The sequence below is a fragment of the Lepidochelys olivacea genome, assembly GCF_965140295.1.
Source record: "Lepidochelys olivacea isolate rLepOli2 genome assembly, chromosome: 1".
Classification (NCBI taxonomy): Eukaryota; Metazoa; Chordata; order Testudines; family Cheloniidae; genus Lepidochelys; species Lepidochelys olivacea.
In genome coordinates, this window is record NC_140411.1 from 164,938,988 (window position 1) to 164,953,044 (window position 14,057).

The window sequence follows — 14,057 nt, forward strand, 5'->3', positions numbered from 1 at the left end:
CATTGACTGAGGCAGAAAATTTGCATCTGCTCCCTGTGGAAGGGAGTTAGGATCTCATTAATCTTTTGAGAAGAGTCACTACATTTCAGTTACAGTCTTTGCATCAGGTATTGTTTGGGGATGAGCATGTTCCTTGGAAGCAACTGGACTTTTCTTTTCTTCAGTGGGTAGGGAGTTTGGACGTTGACTGGTAACTTTTTTGTTGGACACTGGATGTCTCAATTTTGAGCTGTTACCTGGTTTTTATCAAAACCTTAATTCTTCGAGATCTGTCTAAGCTGAGGCCACAGGATAGGCAGCTGGAGTTCCCAGGCTGCTTGCTGAACCCCTTGTTTATAACCTTGCTGTGAGGATTCCTAGTCTTGTTTCTATGACTCTTGTCTCTTCCAGCATTGCAACAGGTGTAACAAAACTGGTTCATTTAAATGATTTTACTAATTTTACATGGGTCTCCATGAATACTGTGGCTGTCAACCTTGGTTTTCATTCCATTTGCTGGTGGGTTTCTTGGTTTTTATTAGAGATAGAATAAGCTCTTCCTAGGGGCAGTATTGCCAGTCTGGACAGTTGCCTCCTTGAGTGAGCCATTCCTGTTTATACTAATGTTTTTATTTTCTTTCCTGTTGCTTCTGCTGTGGATTGGGATGTTGACAAGCCTGGCAGCTTGCTTACCTTCAGTAGGTCTTCGGAATTTATTAGTCACTGTATATGGTTGTGGCAAAGACTCATCATTTTTGAATTCTTGTTGATTACCCTGATACAGTGTGGACAAGACAGCTCCATCCAGCTAGCCTGGCAAACTATGTACAAGCCTCCAAATGCAAAGAGGATGGGTGATCTCCAATGGAGAATTCTGCATGGGGCTATTGCCATGAATGTGTTTGTGCATCGTTTGACTCCAGAGGTGTCTGTTTTATGTCCTTTTTGTGACAGAGACTGTTTTTCATATGTTTCTTACTTGTTCCCAGTTACAACCATTATTTATTTTACTTTGGGGTATTTTTCAATTATTGTCCCTTGATTTTTCTCTTACTCTATTTATTTTTACTGTTAAGTATAGGTTCACAAATAGATCTGTGGTAAGCCTTGTAAACTTTATTTAGGGTCAATCAAAGATGGCCTTTTAAAAAAGTAGATGACATAAATTCTTTGGTACTGGGGTTGCCTATGTTCTTTGGTTTTTTTGGAGGTTTTATACCTTCATTTGAAGCTTAGATATATACTCTTAGAAGTTATTTGAATCAATTTATTCAATGGTGTGCTATTGGAAATGCACTTTGTACTGTTTGTGATGGGCAATTATTTTTAAATGTGTAATTTTATTTTATTTTATTGTGTTTCTGTACTGTTTTTATTAAAAGTGTTTTTCAAGGGAAAAGTCTCTCTCTCCCTCTCTCTCTTTCTCTTTCTCTCTCTCTCTAAATCAAAGGGCTCATAATGAAGATCTGAGGAAAATAAGTGTGCAAACCATTCTGTGTTTGGAGCAGAAGGCCTGTCTTGAAAAATGTGTAGCTCCATTAGTGCACCTAAATGTGGATATATTTTCGGTATACCGTGATCCCGGACTGCTCTATAGGTCATATAGAGCTGAGCCATTTCAAGCTTGTACTTTGCCCTTCCAACTTCTGACTATGGTATTTGAATCCCTGAGTTGGATGTGAAACAGAGCCAGTAGCAAGTGCAATAATTTGAAAATCTAGCTTTGTGTATTAAGGATCTAGTCTTTCCTTAATAAGTGTACAATGCCCACAGATGTCAACAGCAGTTACATGCGCCTATCTAGTATTTTATATTCTAGACTGTCTGTCGCAGATGGTTATACATTTATTTCCTGTAGCAGTTTCTCAGAACTGTAATCTACTGTATGTTCTCAATTACTGTTTTTAATGTGTCTCACAGTTAATTACTAGTAGAGGTACTGATTCAGGATTCTTTCTATTCTGTCTATTAAGGACAACACTACAGTACCTACTTGAAGTTAAGCTTCAAGACAAGCACATGCTTAGATACAGCTGTGAATAAGGTTGTTTTTCTGAATCAGAGTCTGTACTGGCTACCTTTCAAGAATGTTAGAGGTTTTTAATGAAATCAATGGGATTTAAGCTCATAGTTAAAGTTAAACCCATGCTTTAGTGCTTTCCTGAAGGGAGGAGGGTAATAGTTTCCCCAAATGAACTGTACTATATAACCTTGTTCAACAAAAGAAAAACTATGTGTGGTTTCAATGATACCTGACATATTCTCTGAACAATGGGTGAACAGCTGTGAGATTTAGAACTTTTGTACTCATGGGTGTATGGATGCTTTAGCGGTATTATCACTAGACTGATATTAGCTGACACTGAAGTAAAAAATGAAGTCAAAAGGTAAAAGTTTATATGTCAGTCCGATTCTTCATAGCGTTGTCATGCTTGTGTACTCCTTTTATTGTTGGCTGTCCTTTCACTTCATAACTCTTCAGTTTAGCCTGGAAATGTCAAGGCTTATCTGTAACTGACTTATGGTGACTAGCCTGCTGGAGAACACAAATGAGAAGTGTGTTAGTGGCCATGCGGTGTTTTCCCACTGGGGTTTCTTTTTAAGGGTTTGTTCTTTAATAATAGGACCCATTTGTGTCATCGTAGAAAGATATGAAGGTCCTGGTGAACAGCTTTTTTGACACTGGTGCAGCACACTTCCACTACTGGGAATATAGGAAAAAGAATCCCCTTGTCTGCTAGTCTGTTATTGATGTGTGGGGAGGGCAAGCAAAGGGGGAATGCCGTGCTGCCACTGTGACATTGTTCCTCTCACTGTGGGCTCCAGTAGAAATTCCTTCTGGGACGGGGGTGGATTTTTGGGGTCAGGGCTAAAGCAAGTGAGAGGAGCCACAAATTTTTCTCATCCCATCTGTGCTTAAGTTAATGCTGCTTTAAGATTTTAGGAGCCTGACTCTCAGTGATACTAAGGCCCTTTTATACCACCAGAGAGTAACCGAGAAGCAAGCCTGATGCTTGTTCCCCCCTAAGGGAAGGGAGTTTCCTGCAAGTGTGGGGTGCAGGAACCATGCTACCAGGGACAGTGCAGCATCTTGGAGAGATCACAGCACTGAGGGATTCCCTTTTCTCTAGGAAATGTGGGGTCAGGAGGCCACATGCCTTATTTTATCTGTGGCTCCCCAAACCCCTGTGTCCTCAGGAGAAGACTTGTAGGAAACTCTGTTGGGTTCACCTTGTGGAGTTTCTTGAATCCCCTGTGCTCCTCCTGTGGGCACCTCCCCTAATGTCAAAAGCTAAACTCCCATTGGCTTCGATTGGGAGCAGGATCAAGTTTTAGCATTTCAGCAAATGATCCAGAGTAGTGAGTTTTATAGTCATCCAACCTATTTTCCAAAGGACTTTTAGTTCTCGTGTCAACATAGAGTTAACAATAGATTTGAAACTACCAGCTCTTTCTGTGATCAGAGCATTTTAATAAAGAATAATAATAATAAAAAATCAGGGGAGACTCCTATTCCTAGACACGGCAGAAGAAAGAGTGTGTCAGATTCCTGTGCACCCTATGTGCTACCAAAACAACAGTGAAAGCTGAAGAGAATAGATTGGGGGAAATGTATTTAGGGTAAAACAATAAATACCAGCTCAGATTCTCACTGGTGTAAATTGGCATGGCTCTATTGACTTCAATAGAGCTGATTTACACCAGCTGAGGATCTGACCCAAAAGATGCATGAATTGCTTTACTAAATGATGCTGGGGATCGCTCATTTATGTGAAGTTAATAGTGAACACCTCCTAGGAGCTTTACTTTTCTCTGATCTCTGTCTAAGAGCAAAGGTGCTGGCAGAGACGTGAAAAGAAGAGGCAGCAGACCGATTCATATGATAGTGTAGGAGCCCCCCCCTTCATTTTATTCTCCAACGATTGGGGTAAATGAAGACCAAATAAATGGTGGGATAAGGGGATGTGAGACTGGGTGAGAAAGTAGGAAAAAGAGAGAGAGACACACACACAGGCCCCAGGAGAGGAGTGTAACACTGAGGATGGGGGAACTGATTTGTATAGCAATTTGTAAATGGCTTTGTAATGTGGATCACCTTTATCCACCATGGCCAAGGAAATCCTGTCCCCAAGAGCAAAGCTGGAACTTAATTTGGGATCAAATGATTCCAGTGCTCGGATAGATAGGACTCTATATGAAGGCTTGCTCCTTTTCTGGGGTTGTCTTTGCGCTGTCATACAGACCCCCTGTTGGGCTCTTTGCTGAAAATACTTATTTGCTGTGCCAGTGTTCAAACCAAAAAGAGGTTTGAGGTGAGTTCTCTGCTTCTGATGAAGTTCACCCCTCTCTGCATGGTGCTAAATCACCCCTTTCAGAGATGATTTCCTAATTAACAATGGTGCAGGAGAAATTGGAATCTGGCCCAGTATATTTTTTTGAAACACTGTATAAACCTTACAAACAGGTTCCCTTCATACAAATTATTTGCCAAGTGCTGATGTCTGCTTCCTTGCTTATACTTAAGACAAAGTGTTATTTCAGGTGGGAGCCTGAGGCAAGTGCGTTTCATATTTATCTGAAGATAGCAAGTTTTTCAAGTCAGTCCACACCCTAGAGTAAGAAATAATGGGCCTGATTCTGCTCTCACACTGTTTTAACCCATTATTTTCAATAGTTACTCTGATTTACACCACTGGGAGTCCAGAGACGCCATCCTGCTGTCAGTGTAAATCAGGAGTAATTCCACAGAAGTCAATGAAGATACGCTGGGATTAAACAAATGTAAGTTCGAAAACTTGTCTCTCTCACCAACAGAAATTGGTCCAATAAAAAAGATTACCTCACACTCCCTGTCTCTCTAGTGCAAATGAGTGAAGATTCAAACACTGTGTGTCCTCATGAAAGGTAGCATTTGAAAACATGCCAAAACAAAGAGGTTCATTTATTTAGCTTTACTGTGGATTTTCATAACAAGGAGAGTTTTTCTTTCCTTCAGTAACTGTGATTGTCACTGCACAGGAGGAAATGATGCTTATGCTACTATATAACTTGTTAACAGCTTTAACGCCAATTTGGGATCAGCAGGCTTTGTAACATTTAATTACACTGTACTTAGGCTGCACTGTTAAATAATATGAAGTACTGTCTGAAACAGTTTTTGTGGGATCAGCACAAAGGGAAAAGCTTGATAGTATATTTTCCTATTTTAGAAATATGCACCACAGTACAAATACCAGTGGGCATTCTCTTATTGATCTACAGATTTCTTTTTCCACCGTGGTTACTAGCCACGTCCTTTGCTGCTAACCCCAGTCATTTGTGGCTAGAAAATGAAGACACCCAAGTGTGCTATTGTCAGTCCCTATCCCCCGTCAGATTGAACTGAGCAGTCTTTGAGAAAGCTAAGACTGCAAGGCTCTGTCGCCTGGCTCGAAAAGCAACCCTGATACCGCCAGGCTTCAAGACGACAACATGAATTTCTATGATCCAAAAATTAGAGTTGATTGATAGGAGGATACTAATAAAATGTCATAGCTTATAGATGTGGAAGGACCACAGTGCCAGTGATAAAGTGAGATTGGTCAGTTCTGACAAACATGCATCATAGCCTTATTATTGACAGTGGGAGATAGTATTGATTGAGCTGCCAGGCTTATCATATTACACAATTATGATATTAGATTTGCATTTTTAATTCTTTTAGAAGAAATTGGCCCAAGGCAATTACAGGAGAAAAATATTATGATGGAGCCAATGCTTCAAAAAGGAGAAATCAGAAGCTTTTAGGAAGATGCAGTCATTGTCAGAGAAAAGTTTTCCTTAGCAAAACCATGACAAGGAAACAATGAAAATGTGAAGTCAATAAGCTTTAATGGATTTGTTCAAGGCAATGTGCTCCCAGGGGAGAATAAAGTAAGGCAAGATGACCGTTAAACATGGGCTGGAAGAGATGGGGAGCTTGATTATATTTAAGGACTTTGCACAAATCACAGAAACACATGTACGCAATATGTATGAAATAGATGAGAATTTGAACAGAGAATAGCTTCTTCTCTTTCCTATAGCACAGAATATAAACCGGCCTATTTTCATGAGAATTTCAGGATCAAGAATTTCTCAAAAAAGAAAAGAAAAAGATTGTGTGGTGCAGGTTATAAGGGTTACTGTAGGCTTAAGAATTAGAAATTAGTTGATTATGCAGCTAATTACTATTGATACATCTGTATTTCTATCTTGTTTTTATACCCCACCATCTTGTGCTCCAGGGAACAGGGCACTGGCTTGGGAGTCAGGAGAAGAGAGGCTCTGTTCTCAGCTGTGACAAACTTATAGCTCTAAGCTCTTATTTCTCTCCCAATTCTGGTTGGGTCCTTGGCACAAGTTAGAGCAGCCACAGTGCTGCTCTTACTCATGCTGGCTAGAATGTCCCACTGAGCTGCTCTACCCTCCTTCCTTGGAGGAGCTGTGTTTTCATTGGATGATGGGGATCTAACCAATTGCCTGTTTTGGGGGCCAGGAAGAATTTTTTCCCAAATTGGCAGAAGCCTGTCGGGATTTTTGCCTTCCTCGTGGCATTGTGGTAGCAGTTTGGTTAAATAGGCACAGAATTTACAAATTACTAATGTTAATTTTTAAGAATGTTGAGTTCATTGCAACTTGCAGCCAGACTCCAGTGTGGATAAAGGCAAAAGGGCTACCACCCAGAACTAAAAGATACCTGGGATTTTGCTGGTGGACCTTGTACCTATAAGAGAAGGAGAGAGCTGATGTTTTTAAAGACCCAGGCCCCCTTTCCTTGCCCTCTGTCCCCCCTTGTAGGGTTGGGGACGGTAAGATGTTTCAGAAGAATGAGCTGAATCCTAATGGTAGGTCAGGGAGATTCCACCCTGAATTATGGGTTGTACGTTGGGAGCTCTGTAATTCTACACTGGGCCAGTTAAATGTCTGGATTGTTGGTTAGGATGAATAGTGCCCCTCCCCCATAATAAGTTAATAAAGTTGCAGCCTGCCACTTAAATCCATCCCTGTGTCTGTCTTCATGCACCTGAATGGTCTGATCAATTGTGAGCATCATGCCGAACATCTGAGATGCATAAGCTGGAGCAATTCTATTATATCATATACAGTAAAAGTGTACTAATTAATCCCCCTTGCTACATTTTAGTTTAAAGGTATATTGACCCTGTGCTTGGAATACTTTAAAATGTTGTGGCCATTCGTATTACCATTAAACTGATTGATATATATCAGGGGTAGGCAACCTATGGCATGAGTGCCAAAGGCGGCATGCGAGCTGGTTTTCAGTGGCACTCACACTGCGCGGGTCCTGGCCACCGGCCCAGGGGGCTCTGCATTTTAATTTAATTTTAAATGAAGCTTCTTAAACATTTAAAAACCCTTATTTACTTTACATACAACAATAGTTTAGTTATAGATTATAGACTTATAGAAAGAGACCTTCTAAAAACGTTAAAATGTATTACTGGCCTGCAAAACCTTAAATTAGAGTGAATAAATGAAGACTCGGCACACCACTTCTGAAAGGTTGCCGACCCCTGATATATGTAATATTGTATAATCAAAATATAAATCTTTGTTCTACAATGATTTATAACATATACAATTTAAAAGAGACACCCTAACCTCAAAAATCACACCTCCACTTGAACATTTTTTACTTACTATTATTGCAAGTAACACTAATGACGACTGTAACAAATAAAGAAATTAGAGGGAAACACCTTCTATTTTCCTGTATGCTTACATTGTACATTTGACAACATTTAATGTATAGTCAGCTTTGCTGTGTCCTTCACATATTCAGTCAGTAATTCAATTTCCCCTTTTGTTTGTGTTGGTCTTCCACACAGCAACTTGAGACAGAAAAATGTTTAAAAAAATGCCAATTGTAAAACCACAAAAGTTGGCAGAGGAATTCAGGAGCAGTTCCTGAAACTTTTTAAACACATCTTTTGTGATTGACTATATTTCAAGTTGCGGATGTTCGTTTGACAGGAAAATGTTGATTCACATAAAAGGTAACAATTAAAATAGTTGCTCATCTTACACTATCCATACTTTGGCATCTCATATCTTTATGGCCCTGATCCAGGAAAGCATTTAAGCATCAAAGTCAATGGAACTAAAGCACATGGATTAAAGTTAAGCATGTGCTTAAGTGCTTTGCTAAATAGGGATGCTTTCCTGCATTGGGTCTATGATTATACTTTATAGAGCAGTAGTGTATGGCTATTGCACAGAGTGTAGAAATTCAGATTTTTGGTGTAAACTTAAAAAAATTAATGTATTAAATTTTGTGTAGAAAAGTACAAAATCAAACCGAACAAACACATTATTATAGACGAATAAATATAATTACTTATGAAAAAATAAAATCTTATGATGGCTAAATTGGTAAAATATGCTATAGCCAATTTACTGTTTGTTGACTCTTAGATGTATTCATCATTGCGACATAAAAGCAATAATGAAAATAAAAATGGATTAAGTGAACACATCACAGACAGCAAACAGCCTCAGTGGAAATATGAAGACACTATCAAAGCACATGTGCAGTGCTCATCACCAGAGTGAATGCCTCCTATATCTGACTCTCTGCTTGGAGGAAAAAGAGGAGGTGGTGAAACCTTAAAATGAGCTCCTTCCCACACTGACTATGCTCCTGCTGCCGGGCCTGTTTTCTGCTGCAGCAGCTCCATAGCAATATCACAACAAACAGCTGCAAGCAAAAAATCATAAACCACAAATAGAGTGTTCTAATTCACACACACAAATGCAGCATCAACACATATTAAGAAATAAGAATCAGGGCTGGGCAAATAAGGGACTTTTCGGTTTGCTGGTAATCCTGAAAAATAATAATAAAAAAATTAAAGTTGATTTGAAAATATTTTTTTTTAAATTTTCAGCAAATTGAAAAGTAAAAAAAAAAAATCATTCTAGGTTGAACAAACGGTTTCATTTTAACAAACTGAAATGTTTGTTTTGATTTTGACCATTTTAAAACATTGTTTTAAAAATAAGATTAAAGGAAATTTTGAAATAAAAGTTGTTTTGAACGGAAAAAACAAACATTTAATTTAGAAAGTGTCAAAAATGGGTTTTTAGGGTTTTTTTTTAACTGAAACAATTTGGAGAAATTGACACAAACTTGCAAAACATTTTGGAGTTGCCAAAACTGCATTTTTCACTGAAAACAGGTGTCACCTGAAAAATTTCATCCAACTCTAATGAGAATATTCCACAGAATGTTTTTCCTCAGCACTGTGGGAAGCGTTGGCTGGAGGATGACAATTCTGTTTTGTGACAACTTTAGAAGTTTTGAAATTTCTTTTTGTTCTGCTTTAAGAATGGAAGCAAAACCTTAAGAATAAGTGAAATGGAATTGTGTCAAAATGGCTGATTTTGGATGGAAAAACTCAGGTTTTTGATTTGGGTCTCTCTCTCTCTGGTCACAAGAGCACAGTGAGCTCTGGGCATAAGAAATCTTCCCAGTGAAATCTTTCTCCAAACCAGTATGTCCCCACAAATTGTTTTGGCTTTGACGAAACTGCATATTTCCATGAAATTACATTTAATTGAAAATGTTCTTACCAGCTCCGACTGTGACCATTGTGAAATTGGGAAAATACGCTTTGTCTTTTTAAATAATTTCAGAAGATTTTTCAAAGAATACAGTTGTTCTTGACACTCCTTGGACCTGGGGTTCATATTAATTACTGTGTGTATCTGGGGGCGCGGAAGTGGGGGGAGAGCTGGTAAATGTGCAAATGAAGTTTATTGGACCCAGGGCACGGAATATTAATATGGTGCTTACTTTAAAACCAAAAACACACCGCAATTTAGATTCTTACTCAACTCTTTCACCATAGTGCTGCACCAAGGTGGAAGGGCCCAATTTAACTCCCACTGAGACTGATTGAAAATCTCCCATTTACCTTCAGTAGGACTTGAATTGGGCTATCAGTGTAAAATGGCTGCCATGTTTGTTGACAATAGTCCTCATTCTACTGCCATTGACACTGTGGTAAATCAGGGTACACCCCACAAGCAAAGCCAGTGGAATTTCACTAGTGTAAAGATCAATGTACAGAGAGGGCCAAGATCACTGCACTATCCATATCTAAACTCAGCACTTCATAAACTTTTTGGGATATATTGAACAGAGAAGGCACACATTTGTTTCTACTTTAGAATAATATGTGTAATAAGCTAATGCTTTTGGGGAGCTCTGTCTCCCCACTTTAAAGTATTTACCTCAGAACAAGATGCTGCCCTGAAGATGCATATGATTTTGCTGGCAATAGAGAACCATTTCAATGGAATGAGAGATTATCATTTTGTTAACTCAGAAATACCCAGTGCTTAGCAATAAGGGTGCCAGATAAATATCTGTTCAATGGGAGGGATATAATGCAACTTCCAACTTCTAGTGAATTTGATCTATGCCACAGCCTAACACGAGCATTTCAGCTACTGAAAGCTCAATCCTACACAAATATTGTATATCTTGCATATATGTGTAGAAGCTGATTTTATTACTGATTTTGGCTCACTAGGCCATTGGAAATGCAATGCAATGCACCGCCAAAGGGGGCTTTGTTTTCTTAGGTGTTGCACTTGCTCCCTGAGCATGAAGAGGTGTTAAAAATTAAAATGTGTCGTGATATTTTTGGACTCCCTTGGACTGACTCAGGAAGTGTGCTAGCACTGGAGGGATCAGTCCATGTCCAGCTCCCCATGGTCAGAAGGGCAAGTCTGCCTCCTGTAGGTGTTTTAGCAGTGGGGAGGGGGAAGATTACACTGAATCATATCCACCCCCCAAAGAAGCTACTGATTATGTGGCAAGAGGCACTTAGGTATTTCAGAATAAGACCAATCTTAAGTTTAATAACCTTACACTCTAAACATCTTCTGTAATACTTTGTGATGGATTATTATATTACTTAAGGATATCTGAGCATAGATTTTGAATTGTATGTGTTCTCTCTCCCTAATTTAAATTTTTAGTCTATAGTGGAAAAAGTAGAGAAATAAAGAAGTGTTAATGACTTCCCTCTCTTTCTGGTATGGTAACACAAATTTTACATATTCTTTGGAGTCATTGCTAGGGAAAAGGCTGTAACTCAGTGTCTATGCAAAATTTGCATATAGTGCCTATCACTGTAGTGTCTAGTAACAAGATATTTTTGTGCAAAACATTCTGGACACAACTTACAGCTCATGTAATGTTTCTCTTGCCACAGTTCAACATATATATATATATATATATAGAGAGAGAGAGAGAGAGAGTTTAGCACCAGGTCCTAACAAGAGATAATAAAAACCCATTCATAGGAAACAATACAACAATAAGACAAGACAGATTTCCCTCTTCATCTTCACTGGAAGTTAATTTTCTGGCAATTATTATGTCTTTACTATACACTTAGAATCACATTCATTTACACTACAGGAAGAAGGATGATTTTTATGACTTTTTTTATTTAAATTATTGATGACTCAAACTATGAGCGATTCATTTCCTGCTTTCTCTGCAATTATAATTGATGAGACTCTAAGTCAGGTGGGATATGTGTATGTATGTAGTTGGTTTGGGATTAGACGTTAGTACAACAGAAGCTGTTCTGTTAATTTTGCCTGTAGGTTATCATTCATATAACCATTCTGTCTTTGCTTACTGGGAATATGGGAGATATTCTAGCATTGTGTCCTAAGTGGCACAAGATTATATTGAAATAATAATTTCAGAGCAAATTGGTTTTTCATGAAGTGTGCTTATTTCCAGTTGACACTGTATAGCAAAGAGCAGGAATTTATATGGTGAGATTATTCTATTGTACAGACACGTCATAGTTAAGAGCCAAAGTGTTATGGGACAGAAAGAGGATGAGACTGAAGTATCTTTGTCAACAAATGTCTTGGAAAAACGTGGGGTTGGGGGCCTACCTCCCATTTCTGCCACAGAAATTGAGGGGAAGATTTTCAATTAGTTTAAATTTCAATCTCAACGTTCAATTAGGGCCAAAATTTGAACAACAGCATGGAGCCTCACTGGCCAGACTGTGTTGGAGATCACCCTATAGTGTAGTGCTGCCGTATATCCCACAACCAATATGATCTTTGCAGGAGGGAAAATGGTCAGTAGATCAGAATAGTTGTGGATCCACTGAACCCAACCCTGTTCCTCCCACAGTTTGTGTTATCCTCCTAAAATGACCTATGTGTGTGAGAATTGTGAGAAAGAATGACAGAAATCCCACAGAAGACTGTACTTACATTTCCAGTTACAATGAGTTGGTTGGAGTAGATGGTGGTGAAACCTGCAACAGCTTCTAATCAGATGGAAATTCAAATAAAAAAAATATTGTAGGGTATTTTATGCTTTGACGACCTGTAACATTATGGCTAAAAATATTACCTGAGGTGTAGTGAGAGGATTGGCTGGAATGAGATGGTTAGAAGGGAGCTCTGGGCTAGAGGAACAGATTCCAGTTTGGCTTTCAGGAAATGATCGGTCATTATGAAAAAAACAGTTTCACTTGGCAGTTCCATGGCAATCCTTATTTATTGCCAAATGTGGATATTCTAGTTCCCAAATGAAATGTTAATCTGTTTTAATCCTGTCGGTTAGTCAGGTATGTGATAAGAAAGTAGAAACAGCTGCTTCCATCTGCAGAATAAGCATGACGGAGGCAGATCTGGACAGTTATTGAAACAGGAAAACTCGTTTATGAATTGACATGGAGAAATTTTGCTTATCAAATATTTGATGTATCAGTCATTTGCAGATCAGAATTCATGCAAGACTGGCTCGGATTCTGTGAGGGAGGCCGTTGTCCTTACATAGCTACAATTTAGTATTACTCAAGTTAGTAAATAATGATCATAGTTCCCCTGAAATACCAAAGGCTTTGGTTGGAGCTACACAGAAAATTAATACATTTTACACTCAGTGTAAGTAAAGCTCTCCTGTCCCTTCTGGGATAACTAAAGAGACTATCAACATTATGCTTTCAGTCATTCAAGTTCTGTAACTCTGTCACCGAGCCTATAGCCTTTTTGAGTTTCTGCTCTTAACATAACACGAAATTGTTACAATAAAAAGAATCTAACAAGCTCTTCTGATATAACAAGAGTATTAGCTTCATTGATTTTCTGAGGCTGAAAACCCCCAGCTAAAATCCAGGGAAGAGATTAATACAACTGTCTTTTAATAATATTAAGTTTCCTGAAATCAATATTTTTTCTCATATTACACCATAGGTTGCTACACACCAGTAACTATATGGGTGAATGGAAATCAATACAGAGCCTATGTATCTGCCAAGACATTTTCAAAGGCTGGCATAATGGAACATAGATTAGAAAAAGTTGGATTGAATGTTAAGAATGCCAATACTATGCTATTGTTCAAGAAACACAGATCATGGAGTGCTCTGGGGTCAGTGGAACCAAGACACATTGTGATGAGGGTAACCCATTTAATCTGTGATTGAGGTGAGTATAGGACTGTGAAATGATGGTGTTAGTGGCTTCTGTAAGCAGTGATGTGCTGTTGCAGGGGTCATATTGCAGCCCCTTCTTAAAATTCTGCTTCCAAACTCATAGAAGGTTTGGAGTGATTTCCCTGTGTCTGATAGAATTCACCCCACCTCTGGGTACTGCTCAAGCATTTCTACCAGAGGTGATATATCCCTGGGTTTCATAAAAATACTTCCCAATTCCCAAGAGCCTATTTTCTGCTTTTCAAACACAACAGGTTTCACTAAACCTCGGGCATTTTCAAAATATTTCCACCGGGGGAAAAAATAGTTCTGCTCCAAGAAGATCTTTACAGCCTCTCATCCTTTTGCAAACTACTATGCTTTAAGAGTTAGTGCAAGAGATTCACTACAGTATTCCAGAAAAGAATAAAACGCTGTCAACAAATGAACTTAAAAGAAGTTGGTTGGCACAGTGGAGTTACCTTTCTTCTTGGTTATGTTTGTTAGAAAGCCTTCTTTATTCAATCTCCCTGCAAGCATATGCATCACTGGGACATGAGGTGTGTCATA